Genomic DNA, 15,881 nt, shown 5'->3' on the forward strand with positions numbered 1-15,881 from the left:
TGCCGGTAAAATTCTGGCCAATGTTTTCTGTGGCACTGCTTATGGATATTCTGGGGTCTGCTTATGACTGGGGAGTTAGAAGATAAAGGGACAGACTAGACAGGGCCAGGAAAAAGACCACTGCTCAAGGATACGTTGTGCGTATTCAGGTAAATATAGCTGCATGTAAAATGTTAGAGTGAATTCAAGGTCAGCAAAGTGCTTTCAAATTTCTCTGGCATCCAATTAACTTCCCTCATTGCAGTGGAGATTATGTTGGACAGAATTTTTATGAGTAACTCTGACTCACATTCTTTGTTAGGATCTTACTAGACATATTGGCCAGGTTCCTGTCCTGCCATTAGAGGAAGTCCACTGTTACAGCAGAAGCAAATTGGACAACACTGTAGAGAGAATGCTACAGGAACACCTGAAAACCCTCAGTCTCAGCAAAAAGGTGAAAGGGGCCTGAAGATTAAAAACACCACGATTGAGGCCTGCAACAGTCGGTAAAGGGGTTCTGTCCAACCCTGCAGCTTGGTCATTTCCCACTGCTATTCCATGCACTAACATCATTCCTGGCAAACCTAGGATCTTTGGGGTGGGGGGTGGGAATGTTTGGAATAGGTTACATGGTAAGAAAACCAACCAGTAACACAGATCTCACCTCCCTGTTGGCATTTTCATTGGGTGGGCAGGAAAGAAAAATCAAGGTAGATATTTGAAGATTAATAGGCTTTATTGTCCAACCAGGTCTTTTATCCATTAATATCCTGCCTCAATCCAAGGAGAATGGCAGACAGGGAGATGGTATGCGACAGGGGTGCATCCAGCCCAGGATTTTACATATACATAACTCCCGATAGATTGCTTGTGGTGTGTGCACCGTAAGTCAGATGGTGTGCTATTTTGTGTTGTATTATTCTAGCACTGACATGAGCTATGTATTATTAAATGTACAAAAACCAATCCAACACAACCTGGCAGTGTTGATTCAAACCTAACAAAATTTCCAAACCTTTTTCCTCTGAGACTGTCTATACATATGTCTGTATTATCCTCTTCCTTTGCTTCCCAGATCATTCATCCCTTTGTCATCTCCAGTCTCGGCATTCCAATGTTATCCAGCAGTTTTTCATTCTTCAATTTTTGTAAACTTCAGTTCATCCAAAGATCTGCTGTTTTAAATCCTATCTTGCTCCAAATCTCACTTATCCCACTTTCTGTTCTTCTGTCGCCAGCCTATTTTTTATCCCTCATGCATTCGATTCTGCCCTTTGACCTGTGTTGGGGACATGAACGCATCACTAAAATCCATACACTGTAGCCAGGAAGAATGAAATTTTTGCCTTCCAACTGCCTCAATCTGCAACCTGGAGTCTGGCCTGCTCTGAACTTAGGCTCCACAGGACATCTCTGTCAACATTACACACTCTGAGAATGGAATAGAACCTGAGGGCAAAATTCTCTGTGTTTGGGACTAAGTGCCGTGGTTGGCAACTTCAGCAGTGTCTTTCCCATTGGCTAGAATGGCCTGCATCAGATTGTGCACTCAGAACCTCATTAATTATGTACAGGCGAGTTCCCCTCTGACTGTCCTGGTGGGCCAGCAGCTAACCCGCCTGCCTGCCGCCAGCTGGTTCGAAGGACTCGCCACCATACTTAAATACCAGTCCAGCACACTGCTATCACTCTCTCCAGCCCACCTGTCTTCACCAGACTGTGCAGGATGTCAGCAAGCCAGAGGGAAAAGGCCAGTAGCCTCAAGAAGAAGTCTGTTTCGTGATCCAATCATCCACTCCCCCACCCTCCCCCATCCCCCTCCCATTCTAGAGCCTGTCATCTATGAGGTGCCCATGCATCACTTGGACCTCTCCCCACCACATATGGAATCTTTGTGCATCCCCTTCCAGCAAACAATATGGTATCACTTTGACCCACTTGTTTGTGAGCTTTCCATTGTTTGTTTTCTTCATCCACCTCTTTGCCCTTCTATCTGCCATCTTGAATCCTCGGCCTTCCCTTCCCCCATCTTGCACAGCTCCTTTTACATTGCCCCTCTTATCTTCACCAGGCCACCCACCCATCATCTCAGCTCGAACCCCACCCTGGTCGAACTTCAGACTTTTGTTGCAGTGGCTGCAAGAGTGCCGCAGCAAAGTAATGTCCAGATAGATACTTGTGTGTGATACCAGGGAGATTGAGATCTCTGTCCTCCCCAACCCCAGGTACTGTACTGTTTCGAATGGGTGACACAGGAGGATCCATTGGTCCAGCAGCTCAGTGCTGTCCATGAAGACCAGCTCAGCATGGAGATGGAGAGCAGGAACCAGTCTTCCCCGGCAGAATGGTGCACAGTGCATTAGTAGCAGTGCGGCACTTTGGCAGAAAGTGTTATTGCACACATCTCAAAGTCTCTTGTGAACTGAGGATCGTTTTGTGCATACCACTCAGGTTTTAGACCGATAAGTGTTCCCGTTGGCATGATTGCAAGATTGGAAGGCCAGCTGTTTTAATGACCATTCATGACATACAAATTAATGCAAATGGTATTCATGCCACCAGCCAGTGGGAAGATTAACTAACCATTAACCTACCACTGGGAGAAGTGCAGTGTGACTTTATGCCAGCAGGTTTCCGACGCTTTGGCGCCCACTAGATTCTCCACTCCCACTGCCACTGAACTCAGCACGAGTGAGATGGGAGCATTCCGCCCCAAGACATAGTTCCAAAAACATAGATAAGACTATAGAAAGTAAATTGTTACAAATATTAAGGTAAAAGAGATCTCTGATAGCCTCGTGCTGGCGTTTGACAGAATAGCGCACAGCTACATGATGGATGTGCTCTCCAAAATGGGCTTTGGGGAGGGAATCCGCAATTGGATCCAACTGCTCTACACAGACATCAGTAGCGCAGTTTCAATCAATGGGTGGAAATCAGATATGTTTCAGATCAGGTCTGGAGTCAGGCAGGGCTGCCCTCTCTCCTCCGTCCTTTTTGTGTGTTGCATTGAACCCTTTGCCGAGGCCCTCAGAAGCGAGCCAGGCATCAAAGGGGTTACAATCCCAGACAGCGGAGCCACGCAAGTCAAAGCCTCCCTGTACATGGATGACATGGCTGTCTTCTGCTCGGACCCCTCGTCTGTTCGCGGGCTCCTCCAAGTCTGTGAGCAGTTCGAGCTGGCCTCAGGAGCCAAAGTCAACCAGGGTAAGAGCGAGGCCATGTTCTTTGGGAACTGGGCTGACAGATCCTTTGTCCCCTTCACCGTCAAGGCAGACTACCTTAAGGTGCTGGGGATACGGTTTGGAGCGGCAGGGGCCCGCGCCAAAAACTGGGAAGAGCGCATCGCCAAAGCCAGGCAAAAAATTGGGATTGTAGGAGCAACGCTCCCTCTCTATCACTGGGAAAAACCTTGTGATCCGATGCGAGGTCCTGTCCGTGTTGTTGTACATGGCTCAGGTGTGGCCGATCCCCAAATCCTGCGCAGCAGCAGTGACCCGGGCCATCTTCAAATTTATCTGGAGATCAAAGCTGGATCGTGTCCGGAGGGAGGCAATGCACAAATCTCCAGAGAACGGAGGGAAAAACGTTCCCAACGCCGCCCTCATCCTGATGGCCACCTTTGTGTGCGGCTGCATCAAGCTGTGTGTAGATCCTCAGTACGCAAGTGCCACTACTTTTTGAGGTTCTACCTGTCCCAAGTGTTGCGGAGGATGGGTCTGGCCACACTGCCGCGGAATGCTCCAAGTAGTTGGACCGTACCGCAGCACCTGTCCTTCGTGGAGAAATGTTTCCGCAAACACACCTTTGACCACATGGCGATCAAGCAGTGGTCAGCACGTAATGTCCTTGAGGCCCTGAGAGAAAAGGAGATGGTAGGTCGTGTCGGACGGTTCCCTGAGCAGACGGTCAGTGTCATCTGGCAGAATGCCTCATCACCAGAACTCACAAACAAGCACCAAGACCTGGCTTGGCTGGTGGTGAGAAGGGCACTCCCCGTCAGATCCTTTATGCACGCTCGAGGTCTCGGAGCGGCTGCGGGGCTGATGAGACGGTCGCACACCTCCTTGTGGAATGTGCCTTTGCAAAGAAGGTCTGGAGTGAGATGCAGTGGTATTTGTCGAAGTTCGTCCCGAGCAGCTCGGTGACGCAGGACTCTGTGCTCTATGGGCTGTTTCCAGGGACGCACACCAAGAGAAATATCAACTGCTGCTGGAGGGTCATCAACTCGGTGAAGGACGCACTTTGGTCTGCCCGAAACTTGCTGGTCTTCCAGCTGAAAGAATTGTCCTCGACCAAGTGTTGCAGACTGGCACATTCCAAGGTCCAGGACTACGTGCTCAGGCTCGCGCTCAAGCTTGGGGCAGCCGCCGCAAAGGCACAATGGGGAATGGCCACCGTGTAAAGCCTTTAAACCGAGGCCCCGGTAACTGCAGAACACCCTCGGCCTGCGTAACTGTGTGCCAATCTGAAAAATAACAGCACACAGTAAAATCTGATGTATGTATTTGATTTTAAGTAATGAAATGTAATGAATGTAATGTCGTGTAAATAAGCATAGTATTGTTCTGTAAAAATGATTCTTTTTTGCACTGTTTGTAATTTTTGGATCTGTCATTTTGCAATGGTTTATCTGAGAGTTTTTTTAATGAATAAAGTATATTTTTGAAAATAAAAAAAAGAGCTCAGTGCATTACTTCTCGGCCTTTTGGCTAAGATCAAGTGTAGTATTGACATGCTGCGCTTGGTTGAAGTCATTGGGTTACATTTTAGCTTCATTTGAAGCAATTTTTAAAAGCGGCATCTCGGTCTTTTGGCTAAGATGCAAATGAGATCAAGCTTTGGAGGAGGAGCTATGCCTACTCCAATCAGCTTGGATCATGTAGATCAAGCCCAAGACAGGAGGTGAGAGCCCTGTCTTGTCAGCTTGGATCGGGAATGTCTCAACTTGTTGAGACTCTGAATTGGACTTGATTTGATTGAATTGGAATTAAAAAAAAGAGCTCAGTGCATTACTTCTTGGCCATTTGGCTAAGATCAAGCATTAGATCAAGCCCAAGATGGGGTGCAATGCCTTATCTTGTCAGCCTGGAACTTATTTGTCTCTCTTGTGGGGACCATGAATTGGATTCAATTGGAATTTGAATTTGGTTTTTAGAGCAAGGAATGGATTCGGGTCCGCCCGGTCCGCTCTAAGTATTGGTTTTGTGACTTTAAGAATGGAGTAAAAAAAATGTAATGATAAGAAATAGCTAAGTTCAATGATAATATGAAAACAAAACACAATGAATGCTGGAAATTTGAAATATCCATAGAGATCGCTGAAAATATTCAGCATGTCAGGCAGCATTTGTGCTTCAAGCTGATGATTTTTCATCTGCACTGCCATTGATGTGTTGGTCATTTTCATGATCTTATAATTGTTGTAATCAGTTTTAATTTATCCCGTTTGCTGGTTGTCCAATGATGGTTTTCCCACCAGCTCATTCATATTTGAGGCAATCTATATCTTATTCACTTTTAGGCTAAGACTGCTCTGTAAATTTAATCTGGGATCAATCAAAATTCTGCCTCTTTATTTCCAAATTAGCACGTTAATTAATTCTGAATGTTATTTTCTGAAATTGACTGCCTTGACCAAATCTGTCATCTTTACGATGATTATGTTAAATTCAAACAGTATTTTAAATGTCACACTTTGAAATAAGACATTTTTGCATGCCACACATGATCACATTTTACAGGCAAGGCTTTTAATTATGCAATTAGAAAAACAGATCGTTACGTCGCTGGATGGTAGAAAATGCCAGATCCAATAAAAAAATGTTTATTAAATCTCTTACATTTTGAATGAAGTTCAATGCCAAACCCTGTGTTTTTTTTAATATACTGCCCCAAGTCACGTGGAGGAATTCTTGGTATGAACACTTGAAGTTCAAAAAGCTGCAGGTCAGGTCTTCAATAATAATCAAGTACACATGGAGTCTGTTCAAAATAGCACGTTACTATTCCAAATGATGCACAAAAGTTGTTGGAAAGCTATGCTAATAGAACTTAGAGCTGCCCCCCACCTCTCAAAGTAAGAAAGACCCAGTGGGACAACTGTTTCTTTACCTACATTAGTCAACTAAATTGAAGTTAAACAAGCTCCGAAGCAGTCCAAAGAGCTCCCAGGATTTTGTTTTTTTAAGTTTGGTTTGCATCATTTGTAGTTAAATACTAGCCATGTAACGGCTGCCATATAGAATATAGCAGTCTGCTCGATCAGCAGCCTATCCACCATCTTTTTTCCACCACTGGTGCACCATGGATGTGTATAATCTGCAGGAAGCATTGTATCAACTACACAAAATCGCAGAATCTTTACAATGCACCAGGAGGCCATTCGGCTCAACGAGTCTGCACTGGTTCTCTGAAAGAGCATTCTCCCTAGTCCCACTCCCCTGCCATGCCTCTGTAACCTTGCACATTCCTTCTTTTCAGATAGTAGTTTAATTCGCAATTGAATACCTCACTCGAACCTGCCTCCACCACTCCGTCAGGAAATTTATTTGAGACTCCAACACTCTGAGTGGATAAAACAAACTTTCCTCACATCACTTCTACTCCTTCCGCCCATTATTTTCTATCTGTGCCCTCTCATTGAGAGGAAACAGTTTCTCACTATTTAGCTTGTCCATAACCCACAGGGATCTTGAATACCTCTATCAAGTCTGCTCTCAGCTTACTTTCACCAACAGATGCATCTCTCCAATCTATCTTCAAAGCTACAGTTGTTTATTCCTGGAATCATTCTCAGTCTGTTCTGTACTCTCTCCAATGCTTCAAATCCTTCCTCAAGTAGGACGTCCAGAATGGGACACAGTATTCCAGATGAGGCCCAATTTGTCAAGGCTTCTTCAACAGCACCTGCAACCAAACCTGCAACATGCCGCTCCAAGAAAAACAAAGGCACCAGGTATGTGGGAACACCACAGTTGCAAGCTCCCCTTCAAACCATACACCATCATGACTTGGAACTTAATTCCTTCACTGTCTCTGGGTCAAAATCCTGGAAATCCCTTCCTAACAGCACTGTGGGTGTAGCTTTACAACAAGGACTGCAGAGGTTCAAAAAGGTGGCTCACCACCACCTCCTCAAGGACAAGTAGGTGCAGGCAATAAATACTGATCTAACCTTGCTGAAAGACCCACATCTGTTATTATTTAAAAAAATCTTATTTGAGGTGGGTTTTGCACGCTTTGCCAGAATTCAAATTGGTTGACTGCACTCCATAGCTGTAATGCCTTGTTTGTGTCAGTATCACAGTGAAATCATTTCACAGTGTACCATAACCAGCTGTAAAAAAAAACTGCTTATTGAAATTCAACTCCGAACATCCCTACTTCTGACTTTATGACGGAGGGAAGGTCATTGATGAAACAGCTGAAAGTTGTTGGGCCTAGGACACTATCCTGAGGGACTCCTGCAGAGATGTCCTGGAGCTGAGATGACTGACCCTCCACAACCACAACCATCTTATGCACCACGTATGATTCCAAACAGTGGAGAGTTTGCCCCCTGATACCCATTGATTCCAGTTTCGGTCAAATGCGGCCTTGATGTCAAGGGCTGTCATTCTTGCCTCACCTCTGGAATTCAGCTCTTTTGACCATGTTTGAACCAAATCTGTAATGAAGTCAGGAGCTGAATGACCCTGGAGAATCCCAAACTGGGCGTCACTGAGCAGGTTATTGCTGAGCAAGTGCTGCTTGATAGCGCTGCTGATGACCCCTTCCATCACTTTGCTGATGATCGAGAGTAGACTGATTGGGCGGTAATTGGCTGGGTTGGATTTGTCCAGCTTTTTGTGAACCTGGACAATTTTCCACATTGCCGCGTAGATGCCATTGTTGTAACTGTTCTGGAAGAGCGTGGCTCAGGGAGTGGCAGGTTCTGGAGCACATGTCTTCAGTGTCTACAAGAGCAGGTCAGAGGCCCGGAATACTGTGTGAGTAACTCACCTCCTGACTCCCCAAAGATGTCCACCATCTACAAAGCACAGGTCAGGAGTGTGATGGAATACTCCCCACTTGCCTGGATGGGTGCAGCTCCAACAACACTCAAGAAGCTTGTCACCATCCAGGGCAAAGCAGCCCACTTGATTGGCACCACTTCAACAAACATCCACTCCAACAAACATCCACTCCACCACCAACGCTCAGTAGCAGCAGTGTGTACAATCTGCAAGATGCACTGCAGCAATTCACCAAAGATATTTAGACAGCACCCTCCAAACCCGCAACCACTTCCACCTAGAAGGCCAAGGGCAGCACATACATGGGAACATCACCACCAGAAAGTTCCCCTCCAAGCCACTCACCATCCTGACTTGGAAATATATCGCCGTTCCTTCGCAGTCGCTGGGTCAACATCCTGGAATTCCCTCTCCAATGGCATTGTGGGTCAACCCACAGCATGTGGACTGCAGCAATTCAAGAAGGCAGCTCACCAGCACCTTCTCAAGGGCAACTAGGAATGGGCAATAAATGCTGGCCAGCCAGCGACACCCATGTTCCATGAATGAATAAAAAAATAAAATAATTACCTGATCTGGGTGTTGCTGGCTAGACCATAATTTATTGCTCATCCCTAGTTGCCCTTGAGAAGGTGGTGGTGAGCTGCCTTCTTGAACTGGTGCAGACCATATGGTGTAGGGGTACACCCACAGTGCTGTTAGAGAGAGAGTGTTTGAGGATTTTGACCCAGCAACAGTGAAGGAGCGGCATTGTACTTCCCAGTCAGCTGATATGTCTTGGAAGGGAACTTGAGTGATGAATGTTCCCATGTGCCTGCTGCCCTTGCCTTTCTTGGTGGTGGAGGGCCATGTGTTTGGAAGGTGCTGAGTTGCTGCACTGCATCTTGTAAATGGTATGCACTGCTGTCACTGTGCGTCAGTGGTAAAGGGAGTGAATGTTTAAGGTGATGGATGGGGTGTCAGTCAAGGGGTTTGCTTTGTCTTGGATGATGTCGAGCTTGAGTGTTGACATATGTCTTGTGAACGTTGGACAAGCTTGTGGGGGGGGGGGGGGGGGAGTGGGGGGTGGGTGTCAGGAGGTAAGTTACTCGCCACAGAAATCTTGTAGCCACAGTATTTATATGGCCAATCCACTTTAGTTTCTGGTCAATGGTAACCCCCAGGTTATTGACAGTAGGGGAATTCAGCGATGATAATGCCACTGAATGTCAAAGGAAGATAGTTATATTCTCTCTTTTTTTGATATGGTCATTGTCTGACACTTGTGTGGCATGGGCGTTACGTGCCATGTATCAGCTCAAGCATGAATGTTGTTCATACTTACTATATTGCCACTGACTGCTTCAGTGAATGGTAGTGAACATTGTGCAATCATCAGTGGACATCCCTACTTCTAACATGATGGAGGAAGGTCATTGCTGAATCGGTTGGAGATGATTGGGCGTGGGACACGATCCTGTGGAACACCTGCAGTGATGTCCTCAGAATTAGACAATTGACCTTCAAAACCACAGACATCTTCTCTTGTACCAGTAGAGAATTTTTCCGTTGATACCCATTGGGGGGAATTTTACCATTTTGAGTCTAAGTGCCGGATTTGGGCGTCAAATAGATCCGCGCCTGGAATCCTCTTTCCAGCGCGCCCATACGCGTTTTGCCGGCTCCGGCCCGATCCGCGCCGTGCCCGGGGCTTAGCGCTGGCGGACCGATTGGAGCTCTGAACTGCGCATGCGCAGATCTAAAAAAATCTGACAGAGTGCGCCCGGGCGCGGAAAAAAAAAGCAGAACGCAGAGAGAGCGGCTCTCTGACGATCATCCTCTGGTCGGGGGGGGGCGGTGGGTGGGAGGGGAGGGGGTGTGACCGATCATCCCCTGGGGGGGGGGGGGGGGATGTGATGTATCATCCCCTGGGGGGGATGGGAGGGGAGGGGAGGTGACCGATCATCCCCAGGAGGGGGGGGGGGGGGGGGGGAGGGGGAGTGACGTCTCATCCTCTGGTCGGGGGGGGCGGGGCAGCTGCCAGTCTGCGGCCGATCCCTCCTGCCGGAGTGGACGTGCGGCCATGCCATCCCACTAAACCTTCAGGGTGAAGTGATTCCTCGCTAAGAAGATGAAGCAGAACCGGCCGATTCCACAGTGGATCCGCATGAAAACTGGCTACAAGATCAGTACAAGTCCAAGAGGAGACACTGGAGAAGGACCAAGCTGGGCCTGTAAAGGGATACACCATCACTGGTACACTACCAGCCACAGCCATCTCTCCCGCTCTCTTGCCCCTGCAGGGAAGAGTAATCTGTGGCTGGTAGTTTTGGTAAAATCAGGCCCATTGACTTGAATTTTGCTCGGGTTCTTTGAAGTGGCATTTGGTCAAATGCTGCCTTGATGTCAAGGGTCTCACCTCTGGCATTCAGCTCTTTTGTCCATGTCTGAACCAAGATTGTAATGAGGTCAGGAGCTGAGTGGTCCTGGCAGAACTCAAAACTGAGCATCAGTGAGCATGTTATTGCTAAGCAAATGCCGCTTGATAGCGCTGTTGATGACTCCTTCCATCACTTTACTTGTGATCAAGAGTGGATTGATTGGGCGATAATTAGCCTGTTCAATTTGTCCTGTTTTTTGTGTACAGGACACACCTCGGTAATTTTCCACATTGCCGGGTAGGTGCCAGTGTTGTGACTGTATTGAAAAAACTTGGCTGGGGCACAGGAAGTTCTGCAGCACAAGTCTTCAGTACTGTTGCTGGAATATCATCAGGGCTAATTAAGAAATCTGCAAATGTATTCTCCACTATTGTCTAACTATGTTGTCTCTCACTGGTCGATATGATTCCTACAGCAACACGCATTGTAAGATTGGAATTATCAGCAATCTTGTAAATAGGGCCCGAATCATTTGTACAGCAGCACAAAGTATCCTCTGCCTGTGCCCACAACAACTCCAGTAATGAAGAAACTGAGGGTGCTGCTGCCCCTCAGCAGGACACCCTTATGAGGCCGGGGCCCTCCAGGACTCGGGCCTCCAGAGGTCTTCCGCCAAGGTCTTCCGCCAAGGTCATCACAGGCATCAGGACACAGCAGGCAGGCCGAGTCCACCCCTGCTGCAGGTGTTGGGGCTGCACCAAGGCGTAGCCATAGGGCTAGGAAAGTTAACATGTTTTAGATATCACCTTAGGGTTACAAGTGCTCATCACTGTGAATAAATTGCACTTTTTGGAAACTATTCCATGGGTATGCAAATGTAATGGTCAGATGAAAGCATTTGGATTTTTGCAATCATCTTATTCCGAGGGTCAATCTTTCTCACACTCAAGTGTTCCCTTTTAAGATTAACATTCATGTGATGTCAACCTCAGTGCCACTTGGTACTGTACCCTTGTGCCATTAACCCGCCACTGGGAGAAATGCAACATGATTTTACGCTGGCAGGCTTCTGACCTTTTGGTTCCCGTGAGGTTCTTGACTCCTGCCTGCCACTGAATCTGCTGCGGGTGGGATGGGAGAATCCGCCCTATGTGGTGGACTAATCACCTTAAACTTAGCAAACGAAGAGCCGATTGCTTGGCATCGGGGATTTGCATTCGCTAAATAAATAATAAATGCCCTCAATGTTTATGTGGTCAATAAAGCAATGAAGAACTAAAATTCTGAGCTGTAGTGTAGGGGAGGCGATGGCCTAGTGGTATTATCGCTTGACTATTAATCCAGAAACTCAGCTAATGTTCTGGGGACCTGGGTTCAAATCCCACCACGGCAGATAGTGGAATTTGAATTCAATACAAAACATCTGGAATTAAGAATCTACTGATGACCATGAAACCATTGTCGATTATCAGAAAAACCCATTTGGATCACTAATGTCCTTTAGGGAAAGAAATCTGCTGTCCTTACCCGGTGTGGCCTACATGTGAGCCACAGAGCCACAGCAATGTGGTTGACTCGCAACTGCCTTCCAAGAGCAATTGGGATGGACAATAATGCTGGCCAGCCAGCAGTCATGATGTGGAGATGCCGACGTTGGACTGGGGTAAACACAGTAAGAAATTTAACAACACCAGGTTAAAGTCCAACAGGTTTATTTGGTAGCAAAAGCCACACAAGCTTTCGGAGCTCCAAGCCCCTTCTTCAGGTGAGTGGGAACTCTGTTCACAAACAGGGCATATAAAGACACAGACTCAATTTACATGAATAATGGTTGGAATGCGAATACTTACAGCTAATCAAGTCTTTAAGATACAAACAACGTGAGTGGAGAGAGCATCAAGACAGGCTAAAAAGATGTGTATTGTCTCCAGACAAGACAGCCAGTGAAACTCTGCAGGTCCAGGCAAGCTGTGGGGGTTACAAATAGTGTGACATGAACCCAATATCCCGGTTGAGGCCGTCCTCGTGTGTGCGGAACTTGGCATGAATGAATTTTAAAAAGTTGCCGTGATAATATGGGGAAATATAGCAACTAATTTGCACACAGCAAGGTTTCCTAAAGACCAATGAGATAGAAGGCCAAAATAATATGTTTCGTGGTGTAGGTTGAGGTTTTTAACCATAAGATATAGGAGCAGAATTAGGCCATTCGGCCCATCAAATCAACTCCGCCATTCAATTATGGCTGATAAGTTTCTCAACTCCATTCTCCTGCCTTTTCCCCATAACCTTTGACCCCCTTACCAATCAAGAACCTATCTATCTTTGTTTTTAAAGCACTCAATGACCTGGCCTCCACAGCCTTTTGTGGCAATGAATTCCCCAGATTCACCACCCTCCGCCTGGAGAAATTCCTCCTCAGGACACCATTCGTAGTAACCCTTCAGCAAAGCTTTGAGCATCAAAGAAAAAAACAAATCCAGTGTCAACTCCAGGCTCTTGCTAAACCTGCCCAACATGTCTATAAATTATAATAAATACATGTGAAGAAACTGTTAAAAGCGCATTACTCTGTCGCCTCCTCAGCCTGACTCATAAGTAATCAGAACCATGTAATTAATTTAAAAATTGAGTAGCGATTAAATGTAATGGTTCATTTCCACTGAGGTTCTTAATAAAAAGTCTCTGTGACAATTGTTGCACTCTCAGATTGTCAAGGAAACACAAACTTGCATAGAGTAAATATTATGCCAGTTTATTATTTTTATTGATTAACTTTCTCTTGCCTTGAATTACAACAGCACACGGTGAGATTAACATTCCTGTGATGTCAACCCCAACTGAACTATTCTCCACACCCTTGCATGATGTCAGGGAGGTGTGTTTAAATCTTTATTTGAATTGTGAGACGTTTGCATTTCTAACCCTTCTTCTTCAAGGAATACCATTGAGAGTGAGGGCAGCTCATCAGCACTGTTACTCTAGCGGCGTTTGTGTCTCCTCAGTGGGAATGATGCAAGGGAAGGAGAGTCCTCATCTTAGTGCAGCAGTGTTTGCATCATTATCAGGCTGTGAAAGTTTCATGTCTTCTGTTGCATTGCTCTTGTTCCTCAGTGGATTTTGTTCCCAGAGTGAGAACCGCACACCAATGCTGAGATCGCAGACTGGCGCTTCATGAGGCCGGAACGTGCAAGTGTGAATGCAGAACTCATTCTCACTCTGAGTATTTGGACATCCCCTGTCTCAAATTGGAATGAATTCATAAGTGACTTGAATCAATAAGTGTCGTGGGGTGGAGGAGAGACATTTGATAGGACTTGAAAGGAATTACAACATGCGATTAACTTGCACTGGTTACTTCCGATGTAGTCAGCAAGCAAACTTTGTATTGTCTGCTGATTTAAATGGTAGAATCAAGCATCCCAGTGCACAAGGGGATAAATTGGAAGGCTGGCATAATTGAAAACCTTCCTGCACTCTTAAATGGGAGGTGAATTTGAGATGGAGCAGCAGGTGCAGGGAATGTCTGGGGAAGCCATTTCCAGCAGGAAGAATACTCACAAATGGTGCAACTGTGTGCTCAAGATGCTCAGATGCTGTGTAGAGCATTGGCGAGACCAAACCTTGAGTACTATGTACAGTTTTGGTCACCTTATTTAAGAAGGGATATACTTGCTTTGGAAACAGTTCTGAGAAGGCTCACCAGGCTGATTCCCAGGATGAGGGGTTTGCTTTATGGGGAAAGTTTGAGCAGGTTGGGCCTATACTCATTGGAGTTCAGAAGAATGAGAGGTGATCTCATTGAAACAAATAAGATTCTGGGGGGCTACACAGGGTAGATGCTGGGAGAATGTTTCCCTTTACGTGTGGGGAAATATGGAACTAGGGGGCATAGTTTCAAAATAAGGCATCTTCCATGTAAGACAGAGATGAGGAGGAAGTTCTTCTCTCAGAGGGCCATTTAGAAGTCTCTTTCCCAGCGAGCGGAGGATGGATCATTGAATATATAAGCCGACTTAGATGGGCATTTGGCTGACAATGGTTTATGGGGGGTGGGAGGACAGGCAGTGAACTCCACAGTCCGATCACCTATGGAGTGGAGCAGATTCAAGGGGCGACATGGTTTACTCCTGCTCCATGGTACTGGAGATGGACAGAAAGAGAGAATTCTTCTCTCCATAGAGAACCTAGAGGCTCTCTCAGAGGATATTGGGAGCAGATGCCATTGTCAATATGAACATTATTACCCCAAGAACTTTGAGGTTGTGAAAAATTCAATAACTGCATATATAAGTGGTCAAGGTCAATGAATTCATCCTCAAATGCCATATCCTACCAACTGCACCATTGGTCTCACTCACTGTTCACATCACCTCCCTACCATCACCTCATTGACTAGTAATCGCTGTCAACCATATACTTCACATTAATAGCGTCAACTCACTCTCACACACTTAACACTGCTCCAAACCTCACACCAACAATTTGTAAACACTAGCAACAATTCACATTGTCAATCACCCAAAGACATTGCACCACACTTGCTGACACACTTCCTTCTCTCTTGCATGATAAGGTGGCACACAACTGGATGAAGCAGCACCCAATGGGTGGCATACAGGAATGGTTGCGTGTCCTTACCTATAGAGGGGAGGGTCCTCACCATCATTGGAGAGACCATCATGAAAAACACACACAAGACAGGCAGTAAGAGAATACATCAGGGACACTTCTGTATTGAATATTCCCTGGTTTTATTTATAAAGATGGTTTGACATGCTTGTTCAGTGGTAGGTTTTGTTTCAAAATTGTGGCAAAGTAGAGGCTGATCAGTAAAAGAGGAAAGGTAAGGTGTGGGACTATAGTATGGAGAACTGGTGTTATGTTCACTGGCATTGCAGTTTGATGAACTGATCATGTATTGCTTGCCCAAAAAGGGAATGGGCTGATTCCCTCCTCCCTTCTTCCTCCTCAGCTGCTTGCCTTATACCTGGTGACAAAGTATGTGTCTTCATGATAGTGAGGATGGAAGGTATAAATGATCACCACAAATCTTGACATTTGCTCTTGCAAGTACTGCTGTACTCATTCAGAATGGTTCAGGCAGCTAGAGGGTTATTTAAGCACTCTGATGGTCTAATCAATTGCATTTTGTGTGGCAGCAGTACGCATGCATGTGCATTTTTCTATGGCGTTATTTGCATGTATTGCGCACCAGAGTCATGTGGTTAGCAGTTACCCTTGTTACCCAATAGTCAACCTCTGATTCATCATTGTGGCTCAAATGCAGCTGGCACAGCAGACTGCTTATGGGACACTGGCATTAACTTGCATGATTTGCTGAGTATATTCTTGTACCAGCTGAACATTAAGAAAGTGGAATCGCTTTCTGTTTTGGTATAGGGCTGCGCTGATGTTCAATGTCTGCAAAGTGATGTGTCATAGTCATAGAATCAACATATTATGGCACAGAAAGAGGACCTTCAGTCCATCGTGTCTGTGCCAACCATCAATCCCATTT

General features: G+C 46.0%; 1 non-coding gene across 1 annotated transcript; it reads left to right on the top strand.

The window, feature by feature from the left end:
* The first annotated feature begins 4,674 nt into the window (after positions 1-4,674).
* On the top strand, positions 4,675-4,873 carry LOC144494491 (U2 spliceosomal RNA). The gene has a single exon (XR_013498066.1). It is a non-coding gene; the product is annotated as a U2 spliceosomal RNA (small nuclear RNA).
* Positions 4,874-15,881: the final 11,008 nt, after the last annotated feature.

Source organism: Mustelus asterias, chromosome 5 (assembly GCF_964213995.1).
Source record: "Mustelus asterias chromosome 5, sMusAst1.hap1.1, whole genome shotgun sequence".
In the NCBI taxonomy this organism is placed as follows: Eukaryota; Metazoa; Chordata; class Chondrichthyes; order Carcharhiniformes; family Triakidae; genus Mustelus; species Mustelus asterias.